The 17,747-nt window shown below is 37.9% G+C and overlaps 1 long non-coding RNA gene across 4 annotated transcripts in view; it reads left to right on the forward strand.

The window, feature by feature from the left end:
* LOC149039264 (uncharacterized) overlaps window positions 1-16,882 on the forward strand; it is a 40,559-nt gene extending 23,677 nt beyond the window's left edge. Inside the window, exons 1-4 of one of the 4 annotated variants that reach the window (XR_016180198.1) lie at window positions 14,628-14,669; window positions 14,848-14,911; window positions 15,209-15,291; window positions 15,561-16,882. This is a non-coding gene — a long non-coding RNA (uncharacterized LOC149039264). Of the gene's footprint in view, window positions 1-10,262; window positions 11,443-11,857; window positions 11,922-14,068; window positions 14,561-14,627; window positions 14,670-14,847; window positions 14,912-15,208; window positions 15,292-15,560 lie in introns of those variants that run through there. The other 3 variants (XR_016180196.1, XR_016180197.1, XR_016180195.1) reach the window with 3 other exon arrangements.
* The last annotated feature ends 865 nt before the right edge of the window (window positions 16,883-17,747 follow it).

Here is a 17,747-nt window from a genome sequence, read left to right on the forward strand (position 1 = left end):
CTTTAATTATAGTCATCCGTTTTCGACCAGGCTTGTTCGTTCAAGATAGCTAACGTTTTTATGGATCGAGACGAAGTCGAGAGTTAAATGTACTCTAGATTACGATTAACAGGATGAGGTTGCCTGCGGGCTTTGTGAACTTGACATGAAAAGGAAGATACCACCAAGCATTATGAAAACTATTGTACAATTAAGAGCAAGGCTGTTGAAAAGTTGATGCGTTTAGAAAGTTCTTTAATCTGCAAGCGACTGAGGCTGAAATTATTTATTTTATTGTCAGTTTTCTTTGGGACTGCCATCAATTGGCTGGACAGTATCCTTCCCCTGCGACTGCTATGCGAAAGGAGACAAAAGTGAACATGGACACAAATATGGAAATGGAGACAAATGTGAACATGCAGACAAATATGGATATGGAGAAAAATATGATCAGGTGTCTAACTAAATGAGTTGTTTCATCCACAGTGTATTACTCGTTCTTATTCTTACTCTACAAGGGATATTGAACAAGTGTATCGTTATAAATAACCATTTATCTTGTGTCACCATTATTCTATCGGCTGTGCCAAAGAGTTTCTAGGATCTCTCAGAAATTTTTGGTGGGATTCTTATGTCTTACACTATTGAGTGTTTTGCCTTTATTTGATATAAATAAGTATAAAGCATATCATTGGCTGAGAGGGACTATACCAAATAAGGGTTTCGACAAAATGGCGTCTCTGGGACAGGTAAGGAAAGAGTTTTAATACCTCTTTTTCCAGCGAAAGGACAAGGAACTGTGCTGTCACAGAGACTCTTTTTAGATATATTTGTTAGAGGTTGAAAATTAGGGGTTGCTGAGAAACGAAAGCTAATTTAGCGTCACAAATTTGTGTTACAGTCACTCTACGAAAGCTACAACCACAGCTATGAAAGAAGGGCACCATTACATCAACGGTGAGGTTTCTCTGAGTGATTATAGCTATTATTTGGTACCTTTGGTTTGACTACTTTTGTCTGAGGTAGTGTGATTGGACAATTTTAAAGATTGCTAACGAATAGACTTGTAGCTTGGCTGTAAAACGTTCGTGATGATGTTTTGTATCATATTTCGTCATGCTTCTCATATTAACTATTCCTTCTTGTACACACATGTTGAAATGATTTTCCATTTCTATCTTTGCTTTTATATTGGAATTAACTTTTCTTAGTACAAAATTTACTTAGATTAATCTTCTTGCTATTTTTTTCCCGTTCAAGAACAATAACACAACTTGGCAAGTCATGGTGGATTCTAAGAAAATTCGACAGCATGTGCTTCAAATGGTATGAAACCAAAAGAAAAATATAGTAGATTAAAATAACCTAATTTAACACATCACAGACACGCTCAATCTGTATGGGAGTGTCCAACAGTCATGCTGAAAGGGAGGCGTTAACGATTTTTATGGAGGCTTAATCGCCAACACAAAGCCTCAAACAAAGATTCATCGTGTGGACACTAATGAGATACATGCGATAATAATGACAAGAAAAGCATATGAGCATTTATGATCCACTGATGGGAACATGTCAGCAATGGCGTGGCGCATGGTTTTTAGGGAGAATATTCTTATCTTTACCTCTCTTATTTGCAGGCATGGTTGAAGGAGACAAATGCAATACCACAAAGTCTCTCTCAAGTACAGGCAAGTACTGCCCTCATCAAATTTAAAACCCTGCAGTGTGCTTCCACACTGTTATGCCCCATCAGTCAGTAAAGCATTTACACTGATAAGCTTGATCGTGTTAGTCAACTCTGCCACCTAACCTGGGGTTTTTAGGCTTCATAAAACTGCAAAGATTGACAACACTATTTTCAAAATACTTTTCATTTAAAACTACGACATGCCGTCAGAACAAGGAAATTCATGGATTCAATATTTGCAGCTGCAAAGATGATGCAAACAAACTTGCATCATACCAGATTACTATTACAAAAATATTCTCTAGCTTTATTTCGTTAAGTGAGTGGTCCCTAAAGTTCATGCCAATTTTTCAGACAATCAGGTTCCCAAATAAGCTGATTGAAATTCATCAGAAAATAAATTAATATGACTGAGCACATAGGACATTTTAAAATTACTCTATAGAACTTCCACGACTACAAAAAGTAAGCGTGTTAATAGAATCATTTTCAAATTCTTCCTTTAACAGGGTGGTGCAGTGGTTCAGGCATTGAGCCCAAGGTCTGGGTAAGTTATTTCTGTAACGTTTTCAAGTTGTACGACAAATCAACAGACCTGTAAGAAAAATTTGTATATGCACTGAAAGAGGGCACAGATACGCCTTTATAACCATATATAGATCGTTTTCACGTGACGTCACAGAAATAATTTCCGCCATGTTGGTGCACATCCGGGTCACGTGTTTCAGTAAGAAAAATATGCAAACAGAGTCCAAAGTTATAATTCTTCTCAGTTCACAGTCGAAAATTATGGCTTCCGAGGAAAAAAAAAATTCTTCGTTTGATCCTGACAATGTTGTTTAAATTCCACTGTCTGATTGATTACGCTAAAAAGCTGGATGGGAAAGTCAGAGAGCGCTACGTTAAGAAAATCTCGACGATTGGAATCGATCCTGCCTTGATAGAGGGGAAGCACTTCGAACCTGACTGTCTTTCGCCGGTTGAATCGGCAGATTTACTCTGTTATTTGGTTCTTGAGACCAGCTTTTACACGCAAAAGCAATTTAAAGCCTTTCGCAGTCTGGAAGCTTACAATCAAATGGTTTCGGGGTTTGTTTACAACGTGCAAGGGCATATGGTCGCAAGCAAGTTTGTCGTGTTGGCGAAAGCGCGGCACTCTCAGCGGATGAACGAGGCCTTGATTCCAATCTGGATCATTACCGAGAAAGATGGAACAATAAACTGCGCGCATGGTCTTGGATACAACAAACACCAAGCCAACAGTCACGCACATGACAACAAACACCAAGCCAACAGTCACGCACATCACATCACATTATGCTCTGGCCATGAGATTGGATGGTCTATTGATGAAGACCTCAAAGCAGTCAATAATTACTGTAGTTTTGTTGCCAAAGGCAACTTGAAAGCATTGAGGCATGGTCTGCCATAAGTCCTCACGCTCTGGCCACCTTATGAGAAAGGCTAATCTAGCATCAAGGACGACCATCCATGCAGAGAATGTCCTTGAAACTGTTGCAATGGAAATACCAAAGCGGTAAGCAAGATCCTGCATTGGCATGTTCAGTTTAAGTTTCATTAAAGTGAGAACAAATTCTTGAAACTGTGACAAAGTTGGCGACTTTCTTACAACGAATTTCGAAACATACTGTAAAACTGTTTGCAGGACATCATAAGCAGGCAATCCAGTGTAAAATCTCACCTTCTCGTTGTCATTTGCGAAGTAAGCCTCATCGAATGGTGGTTTGGCAGTCGAGATGTGAAATAAATAATCGAACTCCTCAGTTTGAGTAGCTGTCCCTGTTTCAGTTTCCACTTCCATCGCTGAGTCCAAATTGAAAGAAATGTCACTGACCTTTTCCCCTGGTTCGCCAATTTTTTGTCGCTTGGCCTCGATTTCTTCCCTGAGCCGCTTTTCATTTTCTGCCGCAACACGCTTCATCTCACGATCTCTGACCCTCTCGTCTCGTTTCCCGGCAGCTTCTAGATCTGCTTGAAGCTTTTCTGCGGCATCACATTTATTATGGCCTGAATTCTGGGTTGGAATCCAATCTGGATTGTACCTATCCCACAGTTTTGCAGCTTTCCCTGAGATAAAATGTCTACCACAGACTCGTCCGTGCTCCAAAATGCTGTCCGTGAGGTCTTTTCGGCTGATGGCAGAAATCCATTTTTTCGCCTTTCCTCGCTAAGAATTCTTATTTCGTCGCCTTGATTCGTTACAACTGAAGGAATTCTTGCCATATAAACTCCTTTATCACGAACAGTTCGGGTTCCACAGCCAAAAATCGCACACAAAACCTTTTTTTAGAACTCACGCGATACGAGTTCACTGTTTACATGTGCACCAATATGGCGGCCAATTGTATAGTGGTCACGTGACTGAAAACGATCTATAACGTTTGTTACTACAAAGATTACTTTCCATATATCAGCCTTCTTGCTACAAAATTCACTTTGATTAATCTTCTCGCTTTTTACTCCCATTCAGGAAGAATAATATAACTTGGCAAGTCATGGTGGATACTAAGAAAATTCGACAGCGTGTGCTTCAAATGGTATGAAACCAAGACACATATATGGTAGATTGAAATGAACTAATTTAACACATCAAAGGCATGCTGAGTCTGTAAGTAAGAATCCACCATTCATGCTGGAAGGGAGGCGTTAACGATTTTTATGGAGGCTTAATCGCCAACACGAAGTCTCAAACAAACAACATGCACGTCTATGTAATGATACCACTGACTGGAAAGTGAAAAGAATAGAGTAGCGCATGACTGTTAGAGGAAAGTTCCGAAAGTTGTCTCCCCTTTGTTTTGCAGGCATGGTTGACTGAAACAAAGGCAATTCCACAAAGTCTATAGGCAAGTGATCGGTGATCCAGAAACCAGTGAAGTATTCATTCATATTAAAAGCTTCAAAAAGTTCAGATATTAATTAACATATATTTTTAATTCACTCATAAACAGGATGGTATAGTGGTGCAGCCAATGAGATCAAGGTATGGATAACTTAATCTTGCAATGCACTAAAGCCGTAAAGAAACAAACCAGCACAGAAAAAAAGCACAAATACGTCCATACAACTGGATATAACATATGCTGGTATAAACATGTTTTCCTTAAATGATCTACTTGCTCTTTCTTTTTCCAATTCAGATCCACTTTATGAAGTTGCAAGTGAATGTAATTCTGTTAAAAAGTTGTTATGGGTACAATTCAGTATGTTTTTGTTCTTTTCATGTAAAAACTGGGCTTTAAGATTTAAGAAAGAGGTTCCATAACGTATCAGTAGAAAAGTCCCAAAGGAAAGGGAGGAGGGACTTTTGAAAATGTTTCTGAAAGATTGGTAAGAGCCTTTAAAAAAATCCAGTCGGTATATATGTGAGTGTCATACGCTTTTCAAATGAGGAAGAGAACCCTTCCATGGGCAAAATTTCTCAGATGATTTTAACTTTTTTTCTTGGAAGTGAAAAGGGTTCAAGTTCAACCCTTCATTATTGTCTGAGTCACTTTTGAGATTACTTGCGGGCAACTTTTGTCCTCTAGATGATTATTTATATACACCGTAGCATCTAGCATTTAAATTTGTCCACCAATACCTCATTTTTTATGCTGTTACTGATTTTACTGATTAAACTTTCCTCATATGTTAGTACTGAGTCTTAATTAATAAGTAGGTGATGAGTAGTGTCTAGATATAAAATTTTACTTTTACCGATTACTTTTTTTCGTGAAGCTTCATTTTCAGTGAACGTGTTCTGTAAGGAAGTATCCATACTCAAGTGAAACGTACACCCATGGTGTCACTTTGGTGTAATTTTACTGTTAGTATTAACTCTAAGTGATTTGCTCGTAACAATAGTTTTTCTACACTTGTACTGATTAGTAAATTTGCATATGTTTATTTTGGTCCCATGCAATCATGCAACCATGACTGCGTTAAAATAGCTATTTAAAGATGCTAGAAAAAATGCTATGTTGATTAGGCTGATGTGATGTTATCGGTGGATGATGTAATATAATATGGGAGGTATTGTTATGTGATGTAGAGTTATGATGTAAAGCAAATTTATCTATTAAAGAAACAAGCATGCAATTTTTTCTTGAATTGATACACATTTGGACAACACTAAACTGTACAAGTTACTGATATACAAATTTGTGTTGGAACTTCATTCAGAATAGTGCTCTCTTAATTTTAGAATGAATTGCTGATGGGCATGATTTTTATTCACCAAAAGTCCTCGTTGGGGAAATTTGAAGTAGGGAAAGAGGTTTGCAATGCGTTAGCCCATGAGACATTGAGCTCCCTCCAGGATGAGGTATATTGTGGTGAAGGTATAGCGCATAGCGACAAAAAGGAAGCGTAAAAAAACCCGACACAGATCTCCCTCGTTTTTTAACTCTCCGACCCAGACCTCCCTCATTTTTTCACTAAAGAACAATCTTAGGAGCCCAGCGGCATACATTTCAGCGGATGATCCTGATGTGAATACGCCCAACGCGAACTTTCTCTCTGTTACATCCCTGACCTGTTCAGTTATGACAACAGGCGAGTTTGCGTAATGGCTACCTGTGATCACGCCAGAAACGAAGCATATTACCAGCAGCAGCTAGTGTCCACGTGTGTTTGATTTGCGCATGACTGGTTACACTTGGACACGAGATTGAGAGCAGCAGAAGGTAGGAGCGTCCGATCAGTGAGCCGATATCGTGAGCGAGCGATTTGTAAGCGTAATGACCAATGAGATCGTGGTTTCATTAGTAATGTAGATCGTTATCGATTCAGTAAACAGCTGCTACTGATACTTATCCAAGCATCCCTATCTATTTGCAATGCGAATTCGTGTGTAGGTTAGACTATCCCCTTACTTTCTTTCCTAATTTGCCTAATTTTCCATACAGTCCTTGAAAAAAATCAGTTCGTTCAAGAGAAAAAAAAGTTCATATGACACGCGTTTTACATGCTGCTAGGATCAGTAATGTCGATAGCGAGATCTCTAGAGATCTCCCTATATATATATATATATATATATATATATATATATATATAGAGAGAGAGAGAGAGAGAGAGAGAGAGAGAGAGAGAGAGAGAGAGAGATCTGTTTATTTTTAAAGTTTCGTAGCGTCATAGGTTTCTAATAAAAATAAAGTGGGAGCTAATGTGACATACAATTTCGTCCGTGTTTTTGCGGTCCGTAGTAAATAAATAAATAATGAAGTACGGGGGGGTATTTTGCATTCCAGCCCAAGAAGGTGTTTTCCTGTCCTTTCTGTTTTCAGCTGTCGTTTTCCCTCCTTATTCTCTTCATAACCATCTATGTTAACCCTTCAACCTCTGCTGGTGACTAATATCTTAATTCTCCCGATACTATCACTCCTGAATCATGCAGTAAGGTCACGAGAATAAAGAAAATGATCACCAGCTTGAAAAACTCTTGATTGATAAACAAATTCTCCTTGTCAGCACCTTAGAAGATGTATAGAGAACAGTATGGAGAATATGCATTCTAATGTAAGGGAGTAAAGGGTTAAACGATATTTCAAAGGGTTCTTTCGTTTCTTCAAAGCTCCTTTATCGCAAAAAGGCTTCAAGCACTAAATTAGACGTTCAAGGAAAAACCTTGCCCTCAAAGGACACCTCATTGAACTCCACTCCAATAATAGTGTGTTATTTCAGCACTACTTTATAATGTATTCTGTGACGTCTGTGAGACCACTAATCGGTGCCGACGACAAACGCAATCCTACTGACAGGGATGCCCTCCGTACTGTTGGACTACTGGGGACTGAGAAGTTTTCAGGCGCAGCCTTTGAGTGCACGCCCTTAATCTGACATAATCTTAAGCGGTGTTTATTACTACAAATATCACTCTCATACCCAAGTTTTTCTTTGTTGTGATCAGTCTAAGTGGTTCATCTGGTTTCAAGAAAAAGACTTAAGAATTTCACTGGTTGATGACCATCCTGTGGACGTGAACCATACTGTACTATCTTAAGTCTCAAAGGTTGAATTATTCTTCAAATTTATGGACAAAAAAAGGGAAGTCACATTTCTAACCTGTTTGGCTGTGATATACACCGAGCAAATGTGTATCTGGCCTTTTCATAACTGCTTGCATTTCCATGGTACACAGGGTCAGTGAAGACAGCACACTTGGTCACTAAACCCAGCTCCAAAGTTCTCACCAACTCGAACTTAAAAATAGATAACATTTTTGTTATTGTCGTAAAAGTATGAGACGCATTCAATGCGCAAATTGTGGAAATCGATCTCACAGTTGGTGTCTAGGCCCAGGATCAATAGTTGATCTTGTAGTCTGAACGTGAGGACCGTGTCTACTGTGCAGATCGTGTAGTCCGTGTGAAAGTAATTCTGAAGAGGAGTGTTGTTGAAACTTCAGTCACCGTCAACGACATCTGTCTTCCCCAGGAATTCCCCAGGACTTCCCCAGGACAAAAATCGATCACTTTATACTCCGGATATTTCCCTGGTAAAATTGAGCAAGTTTAATTTGGTAAGAATCAATAAAATGGAATCTCACCTGCCGTCCCCTGTCCAGATTGGAGTGCTATGTAGCAAGAATCGATAAAACCTTTTAAAAATAAAAGTGAAGCTAGCTCCGAGAGCCAGCTCTCCTTCGGTGGAAAGTTGTTCCATTGCAAGTAACCTCCTAGCCACTCGCATGTTGTCGCGTTTTTTATGAAGAGTACTCCTTAGCTCATCGCCATTACTTCCTTTGAACTGACTCACAGATGTAACCACGCATACAAAGGCTTTACCATATTTCAATCGAGCTGGAAAAAGTTATATTCATAATTGATACTTACTGGAAAAATCGAAGCCTGAAGTCCTACTCTCCCGACACCGGGAGGAACACGACCAAGATCCAGGATACAAGATGGCTCCGAAACCTGTTGGTCATATGAAGCGTTGAAAGATAAATAAGGTCTCAAAAAGAAAAAAAAGAAGAAGAAAACCAGTGAGAGAGTAAAATGTTAAACTGTATTTTATAATTACTTTGGCCAAGTTAGTACACCTCTCAGATAATATTAGACAAACTTATGAGCAATATCTTTTCATGTTCATCCAAATGAGCCATTTAATCTCGTTAAAGTTAAAACTTCATGGTCCTAACACATGTTGACCAAGCAAAGAAGGTGTCGGCCATCTCCTCACTCCAAAGCCCCAAAAGGTGCCCTTTCTCTTTTGCCTAGGTGCCTCTCGGGAGATTGAGGCGAGGAGACCGGCGACTGAACAGGCCCACAAAGTACTCTTATCATATGGCACGGTACTGACGTCATGATATTTAACGGGGAATTAGTTGATAGAATAAGGCTCTTATTTTGTAGGACCTCCGGTAGCCCACTCAAAACATGCTCCATTACTGTCCAGTCCCATTCCTAGGAGACAAAATTATGATCACAAAAATCTCTTTGAATAAGCAAATAGACAAATTTGCATCTAAAGGGATGTCATATGTTTGTGACACTTCAACCTTAACTTTGTTACTCTTCTTGTTGGAAAACACTTTGATAGCTTTTTCAGTCCAGCGCCGTTACTTTCCATAAGGAGACCACGTGGTCAAGGGATCTACTCTTCTCTAACCGTTACCTCTTTTCTGCTTGATTACTTTAATTTTTGGCCAAATACATGACAAAATATGGTCATTTCATGAGGTTATTGTCAATTCATGATCAAGAAATGCACTCAAATTAAAACTATTTGTACCAAGGAAAACTATAGGTACTATGAAGGAATCACGAATGATGTTTAACCCACTAGGATTCGGATAGAAGAACGAAAATTATTTAAGGTATCTTCGAAAAAATTATGAATTCGGTACTAGTTTATGAAACCCCTAATCCTGAAAAGTAAAGCGAGCTGGTGAGTCATTAACTATAAATTATTAATAACTTATCCATCATAATCGAAAAACAAAGTTGTTGCTAAGTGATCACAAGTACAACTTTTTAAACTTATCAGAATTTTCTACGTGATATCAAGGCCAAGGGTTGTGTTTTCCGAAAGCAAAGGGAAATTGTATTGTATTTATGCGTTATTAACCAGGCTTGTTTGGTCAAGATGGCTGGCGTTCTTATGGACCGAGACGAAGTCGAGAGGGAAATCTTTGCTAGATGGCGATTAACAGGATGATGCTGTCTCAAGAACTGACGGCTTTGTGAACTTGAAATGAAAAGGAAGATACCACTAAGCATCATGAATCGAACGCTATTCTACAAATAACTTTAATACTACGATCATAAACACTAGTGTTTGTAAAAGCTAAAATTAGAATCGTTAATCAATCAGAATGAAGATCGTAATTAAAACCCGGTGATATTTTTGTCATTACTTGGCACAAATGTCATTCTAGAACATTAAATAATTCCTTTTCTGAGAGCCTCTTTATAATTAAACACTATTGGCGCCTGTATAAAGAAGCTCTCAGAAAAGGAATTATTTAATGTTCTAGAATGACATTTGTGCCAAGTAATAAAAATAATAACACCGGGTTTTAATTACGATCCTCAAAAATTAGCATTAAAATGCGTATTTTTGAGATCAAGTAACTCCAATCGGACGATACTTTTTAACTGATACTCGAAGAATTTTGAAATTTGAGGCTTTCCGTGATAGGGCTCGTGAAGATTCCTAACGAGTTCCGACGACTTACAAAGTATGCTTCGCAGTGAAAGCTGCGGGTAACTTAAGTTGAGGAGATTCTATTTCCATGTTTTGTTTGTTTTAGCACAGTTAGCTGCACCCGAAAAACGGAGGTAAAGCTGTTCCAGATTATGATTAACAAGATGATGCTGCCCCAGGAACTGAGGGTTTTGTGAATTTGACAAGAAAAGGAAGTTACTGGGAAGAGTTATGGAAACTATTCTACAATTTAGAGCAGAGTAGCTGCAACGCAGGTTCGCTTAGAACTTCCAGCTTTAATATGAATGCGGCAGATGCTGAAAGGATTTATCTTATTGTTAGTTTTCTTTCGGACAGCCGTCAATTGTAAGGCCCTATCGTTTCCTTGCTATGCGGAAAGGAATTGAATCTTGGAAGAAAATTTTAACAAGGGTCTTACTAAATGAGTTGTTTCATACAGAGTGTGTTACTCGTTCTTATTCTTTTTCTCTCAATTTTTTTTTTCAGCACTCATCTGATGTTTGGAAAGCCATGCCTAGAAGCAGGAATCAGTACTCTGGAGTTGCAACTCTACAGGGGATATCGAACAAGTGTACCGATTCAAGGAGGCATTTATTTAGTATCGCCATTATTCTATCGACTGTGCCAGAGAGTTTCTGCAGCATCTTTCTGAAGTGTGGTGCGATTCTAGGAATATCTCTTCTACTATGGAGTGTTTTGCCGTCCTTTCATCTTCTTACGCTTAAAGCATTTCTATACCGAGGGGGAAAAAGACGTAGTCAATACCAAAATAGGACTTTTCGGCTAATGTTTACGATTTTTCTTCCATGTTACCAGTAAGTAGCTTTAGCTTTTGTAAGCCGAGCTCGTCCTCACATTGACATAAATTTAAAATATTTCGATGGGAAAAAGAGTCTATTTTACAAGGAAGACTAGGCCGACTCTGGAAGGACATGCGCAGTTCCAAGGAAAAAGAGCCGGGGACAAATCCAGTAGAAAATGAAAAGCGGGCGAAGAAACGAAGGTTTTGCGGACTAAACGAGACCATAACGAGGTTATTCATCACGGAGATTCAAAAATTGAAGTCAAATTGAAGTCAAAATTACAATGCAGTCAATCTTCCGGTAAGTTTCTCTGTGTCACTAGTGTAATTCATTTTGAGAGCTTAGCTCCATTTACTACGTTAAATCGTCCCTCCGTTGAAGGAGCTGAGATCTTTAAAAGATTCGTATTGCTGAAGTAATTCACAATGGTTTGAAACTTTCTGAAAAACCTGAAAAAATTGTATTATTATCGGACATTATTTTACAAGCATGCTCTCTGTGTTTGATTACTTTTATCTGGAGTAGTGCGATTGAACAATGTTAAGTTAATGCAAACGAATAAATCTTGTAGCTTGGCTGTACCACGTTGCGACCATGCCCAGTATCGTATCTTGTCATATATGTCATACAAACTTTTCCTCTTGTATCCACAAGTTGAGATGAATTTTTTTCTATCTTGCCTTTTAGTTAATCTTGCCTTTTTTTTCCCTTTCAGAAATAACATAAATTTGCAAGTTATGATGGGAAATGTGACAATTCGACGGCATGTTTTTCAAATGGTATGGAAACAAAACCAACACACTGTACCTAAAAATTAACTAATTTAACACATCAGAGGGTATATAGTGCATGGTAGAACAACATATAGTCACTTTGGTACAACTTTGGCACAAGTCTACACTGTGTACAATAGGTGCACAGTGTAAATAGTTGTATTGTAGACAGTGTAGATAGTTGTACCTACCGTACAAAGTGTAGATAGCTGTACTTACTGTAGACAGTGTAGCTAGTTGTACCTACTGTAAACAGTGCAGATAGTTGTACCTTTTGTAGATAGTTTAGATAATTATACTTACTATTGACAGTGTAGATAGTTGTACCTGCTGTACACAGTGTAGAGAGTTGCACCTCCTGTACACAGTCTAGAAAGTTGTACCCACTGTAGACAGTGTAGATAGTTTTACCTGCTGTACACAGTGCAGATAGTTGTACCTTTTGTAGATAGTTTAGATAGCTGTACCTATTGTACACAGTGTAGAAAGCTGTATCTACTGTAGACGATGTATATAGTTGTACCTATTGTACACAGTGTAGAAAGCTGTACCTACTGTAGACGGTGTAGATAGCTGTACGTACTGTAAACAGTTCAGATAGTTATACCAATTGTAGACAGTGTAGATAGTTGTACTTATTGTACACAGGGTAGATAGCTGTACCTACTGTAAACAATTTAGATAGTTATACCCATTGTAGACAGTGTAGATAGTTGTACCTATTGTAGACAGTGTAGATAATGGTACATACCGTTGACAGTGTAGATAGTTGTACCTGCTGTACGCAGTGCAGATAGTTTTATTCACTGTTGACAGTGTAGATAGTTGTACCTGCTGTACACAGTGTAGATAGTTGTACCTTCTATTGACAGTGTAGATAGTTGTACCTGATGTAGACAGTGTAGAAAGTTGTACCAATTGTAGACAGTGTAGATAGTTGTACCTATTGTAGACAGTGTAGATAATTGTACATACTGTTGACAGTTTAGATAGTAGTATCTACTGTACACAGTGCAGATAGTTGTATTCACTGTTGACAGTGTAGATAGTTGTACCTGCTGTACACAGTGTAGATAGTTGTACCTTCTATTGACAGTGTAGATAGTTGTACCTGATGTAGACAGTGTAGATAGTTGTACCAATTGTAGACAGTGTAGATAGTTGTACCTATTGTACACAGAGTAGATAGTTGTAGCTATTGTACACAGTGTTGAAAGCTGTACTTTACACAGTGTAGTTGTACCTGCTGTTGACAATGTAGATAGTTATACTTAATGTACACAGTGCAGATAGTTTCATCTACTATAGACAGTGTAGATAATAGTACCTACTATAGACAGTGTAGCTAGCTGTACCTACTGTACACAGTGCAGATAGTTGTACCTACTGGTGAGAGTGTGGATAGTTGTAGTTTCTATAGACAGTGTAGCTAGCTCTACCTACTATACGCAGTGCGATAGCTGTACCTACTGTTGACAGTGTAGATAGGTGTACCTCTGTAGACAGTGTAGATAGTTGTACCTACTGTAGACAGTGTAGATAGTTGTACCTACTGCAGACAGTGTAGATAGTTGTACCTACTGTAGACAGTGTAGATAGTTGTACCTACTGCAGACAGTGTAGATAGTTGCACCTACTGTAGACAGTGTAGATAGCTGCACCTATTGTAGACAGTGTACATAGTTGTACCTATTGAAGGAAGTGCAGATAACTGTACCTACTGTAGACAGTGTAGCTAGTTTTGCCTACTTTAAACGGTGTAGATAGTGGTACCCACTGTAGAAAGTTGTAGGTATTGTTAAACAATGATACGTCTTACATGAACGTTTCACAAAATAGCTCTATGGTGACAGAATAATACAGCCTTGCAAAGTGACAATATATTGTTCTACCATGCAGTATATATCCATCAGAAACACGCCAATTCTGTAAAGGAGAGTCAACGTTAATGTAAGTAAGGTAGTGTTCACGATTTTCATCACCGAAGCCTCAAACAAAGTTTTATTGTAAAGACAGTGCAACGAAGTGCATCAGGTCCCAATGGTAAGAAAACCACATGCGTATTCATACCACTGACAGGAACATGAAAACAACGGAGTGGCTTATGATCTTTAGCAGGAAGTTCCGAAAGTTACTTCTCTTTTACTTTTCAGGCATTGTTGACTGATACAAATGGAATTCCACAAAGTCTCTCTTCAGTACAGGCAAGTAATGCCCTTATCAAGTTAAAAACCAGTGCAGTGTGCTTCCACATCGATATCATTAAGCCTCTTTAGTCACTTTAGTAGTAACAATGGTACGCTCGATCTTATCGGTCAATTCTGTCTCCTTGACTGCATGGGTTTTCAGGCTTTATAATACTGCAAAGATTGCCAACAATTTTTCAAAATATACTTCATTTGAAACTACGACATGCCTTCAAAATAACAAAGTTCACTGATTTAATTTTTAATCTTGTAAAGAGGTTGCGAAGAAGTTTGCATCATACCAGATTTATATTAGACAAAATGTTTGGCTTTACTTCGTTATTTGATTAGTCCAGAAAATTTATGCCGGTTTTTCAAACAATCAAATTTCCATATGTAATGAAATCCATTAACAAAAACATAGAAATAGCTGGGCATTAAAGGCATTTTAAAACTATTCTGCAGTTGTTCCATGACTAAAAAACTTTTGTGTATCAACAATATTCTTTTGTATACTCTGTAATTGACAGGATGGTGCAGAATTGCTTGCATTGAGCCCAAGGTCTGGGTAAGTTATTTCTGTATTTCAAGCTGTACGTCAAATCAACAGATCAGAAAGAAAAATCCGTATATGCACTGAAAGAGGGCTCAAGTACGCCTACATGACAAGAAAAAAATTTGTTCGTACAAAAATTACTTTTCATTGATCAATTTCTCTATAATTTCTTATTTATTTTCCTTTACAGGAATAGAAAAAAATTGCAAGTTATGATGGAAAATATGACAATTCGACAACATGTTCTTCAAATGGTATGAAAACAAACCCACCTATTGTAATTTAAAATAAACTAATTTGACACATCAGAGACACGCCGATTCTGTAAAGGAGAGTCCAAAATTAATGTAAGTAGGGTAGGGTTTACGATTCTCATCAACGCAGCCTCGAACAAAGTTTTATTGTGAGGACAGTGCAACGAGACACATGAGATAATAATGGTAAAAAAAAGCACATGCGCATTCATACCACTGACAGGAACATGAAAACAACAGAGTGGCTTATGATCTTCAGCAGGAAGTTCCGAAAGTTACTTCTCTTTTACTTTGCAGGAATTGCTGACTGATACAAACGCAATTCCACAAAGTCTCTCTTGAGCACAGGCAAGTGGTGTGGCTCTCCAAATTCAAAACCAGTGAAGTACTAATTTGCATTAAAAACTTCAAATAGATTAAGGTATTAATTAACATATTTTTTCCAATTCATTCATAAAAAGGATGGTATAGTGGTGCAACTAGTGAGACCAAGGTATGGATAAGTTATTCTTACAACGCACTAAAGCCGTAAAGAAACAAACCAGCACAGAAAAAAAAGTTCAAATACGTCGATACAATTGGATATAATATATGCTGGTCTAGACATATTTTCAATAGTTAATCTACTTGCTCTTTCTCTTCAATTCAGATCCATTTCATGAAGTTGCAAGTAAATGTAAATCTGTTTAAAAAATTGTTATGGGTACAATTCAGTGTGCTGTGGTTGTTCTTGTTATGTAAAAGGCAGGCTTTAAGGTTTAAGAAGGAGGTTTCACAACGTATCAGTAGAAAAGTCCCAAGGGAAAGGGAGGAAAGTATTTCTGAAAGATTGGCAAGGTACGAGTAGAGCCTTTGAAAAACTCCAGTCGGTATTTACACGTCATTTGATAAATCTGTAGACAAAGGTTCTTAATACAGTTGAGTGTCATTTGCTCTTCAAATGACGTATAGAACCTTTCCATGGGCAAAATTTCACAGATGATTTCTTCTTTTTTCTTGGAAATGAAAAGAGTGCTAGTTCAAGCCTTCATAATTGTGAGTTACTTTTGAGATCACTTAGAGTCTGTGAGAAGAACCTTTGTCCTCTAGATGGTTATTATTTATATACATTGTAGCATCTAGCATTTAAATTTGTCCACCGATACCTCATTTTGGTATGCTGTTACTATACTGATTTCACTTATTAAAGTTTCCTTGTCTGCTAGTACTGAGTGTTTAGTAATAAGCAGGTATTGATTAGTGTTTAGACATAAAATTTAACTTTTACCAGTTACTTTAATTTTTTTGGAACCTAATTTTGAGTGAATGTGCTCTTTAAAGACATATCCATACGCAAGTGACACCCGTGGTTGATAAATGGAAAGTCCAGAGGAGTAGGGGCTAGGAGGTTTTATCTGAACCCTTGATGTATTAGGGTGTGGAATTTTGCTGTATTAACTCTAAATGATTTGCTTGTAGCAACCGTACACTTGTACTGATTAGGATATTTGCATATGTTAATTTTGGTCCCATGCAACTATGCAACCATGACTGCATGAAAATAGCTATTTAAAGACACTAGAAAAAAAAGCTATGTTGATAAGGCTGACGTGATATTATCAGTAAATGATGTTCGAGAGGCTTATTTATGTGATGTAGATTTATGATAAGTAAATTTATTTATTAAAAGAAATAAGAAATTAACAGAAAACTTGTTGCTTGATATTTTTTTCTTGAATTGATACACATTTGGAAAAAACTAAACTAAAAGAATGAATTTCTGGTGGGCATGATTGACTTTCATTTAGCAAAATACCTTATTGGGGAAATTTGAAGTAGGGAAAGAAGTTTGTTTGAGACTTGAGACTGTATTCCCTCCAGGATTGAGGTATGTAGTGGTGGAGGTATATACCTCCTGTTTCGTCATCCATGAGCTGTCTGTCTAGTTTCCATAGAAACGCCTCTGATGGGATGCAGAGGTTCCCTTTTGCCCTGTTGCAGATGTTTGGTCAGTAAAATGGAGGGAAATAAACAAACGGCAGGTTAGTAGCAGAGGAGCGACAAAAAGGAAGCGTAAACAACTTGATCCAGACCCCACTCGTTATTTCACTCTCCAACCCAGACCTCCCTCGTTTTTTAACTCCTCCGCTAAGATCGCGCCATTTGCCATCGCGTCGAATTGCTCTTTTACGGACTCGGCCTGCAACAAAAACAATATACATGGAAATTTAAGAAAAAGATAAAAATAACAATGTAGCACGCTGTATTTTAAGCAGTCTCAGAAACTGGTCAGCACGCAGCATGCATCTATTACATTTTTCTTGTTTATAAATATTAATCTATTTATTATATACTCAACAAAATATCGCGCTTCTGATTGGTCAATGATGAATGCATAAATAGGTTATAGAGTGCAATAGAAGTTAGGCGGCGGCGCTTGAATTATATTCGAGCTTTGGTCTCGCCCCAAGGCTGTCGATTAAATTCTTCACGATTTACATGCACGATGAAGACTCCTGTTGGATCGAATCTTAGAAATTTAATTGAACTTACTCCTAACCCGATTAAAAGCTACACACCAAGGGCTCGCTTCGTGAATTTTTGCTTGCTAAATGCTCGTTCAATTAACAACAAGACTACTATCATCAAGGACTTTGTCGTCGAAAATAATATTGATCTTCTTGGCTTGACAGAAACATGGCTTCAATCAGATGCTGACAATGAATTAATTATTCGTGATTTATGTCCTTCAGGTTATTCATTTCATCATGTTCCTAGACCTGGTTCTACTCGTGGAGGAGGAGTTGGCTTGTTATTTCGATCATCTTTCAACTTAAAGTTGCAGCCGCTCAAGAAG

The sequence above is a fragment of the Pocillopora damicornis genome, chromosome 10, assembly GCF_964200805.1.
Source record: "Pocillopora damicornis chromosome 10, jaPocDami1.2, whole genome shotgun sequence".
Classification (NCBI taxonomy): domain Eukaryota; kingdom Metazoa; phylum Cnidaria; class Anthozoa; order Scleractinia; family Pocilloporidae; genus Pocillopora; species Pocillopora damicornis.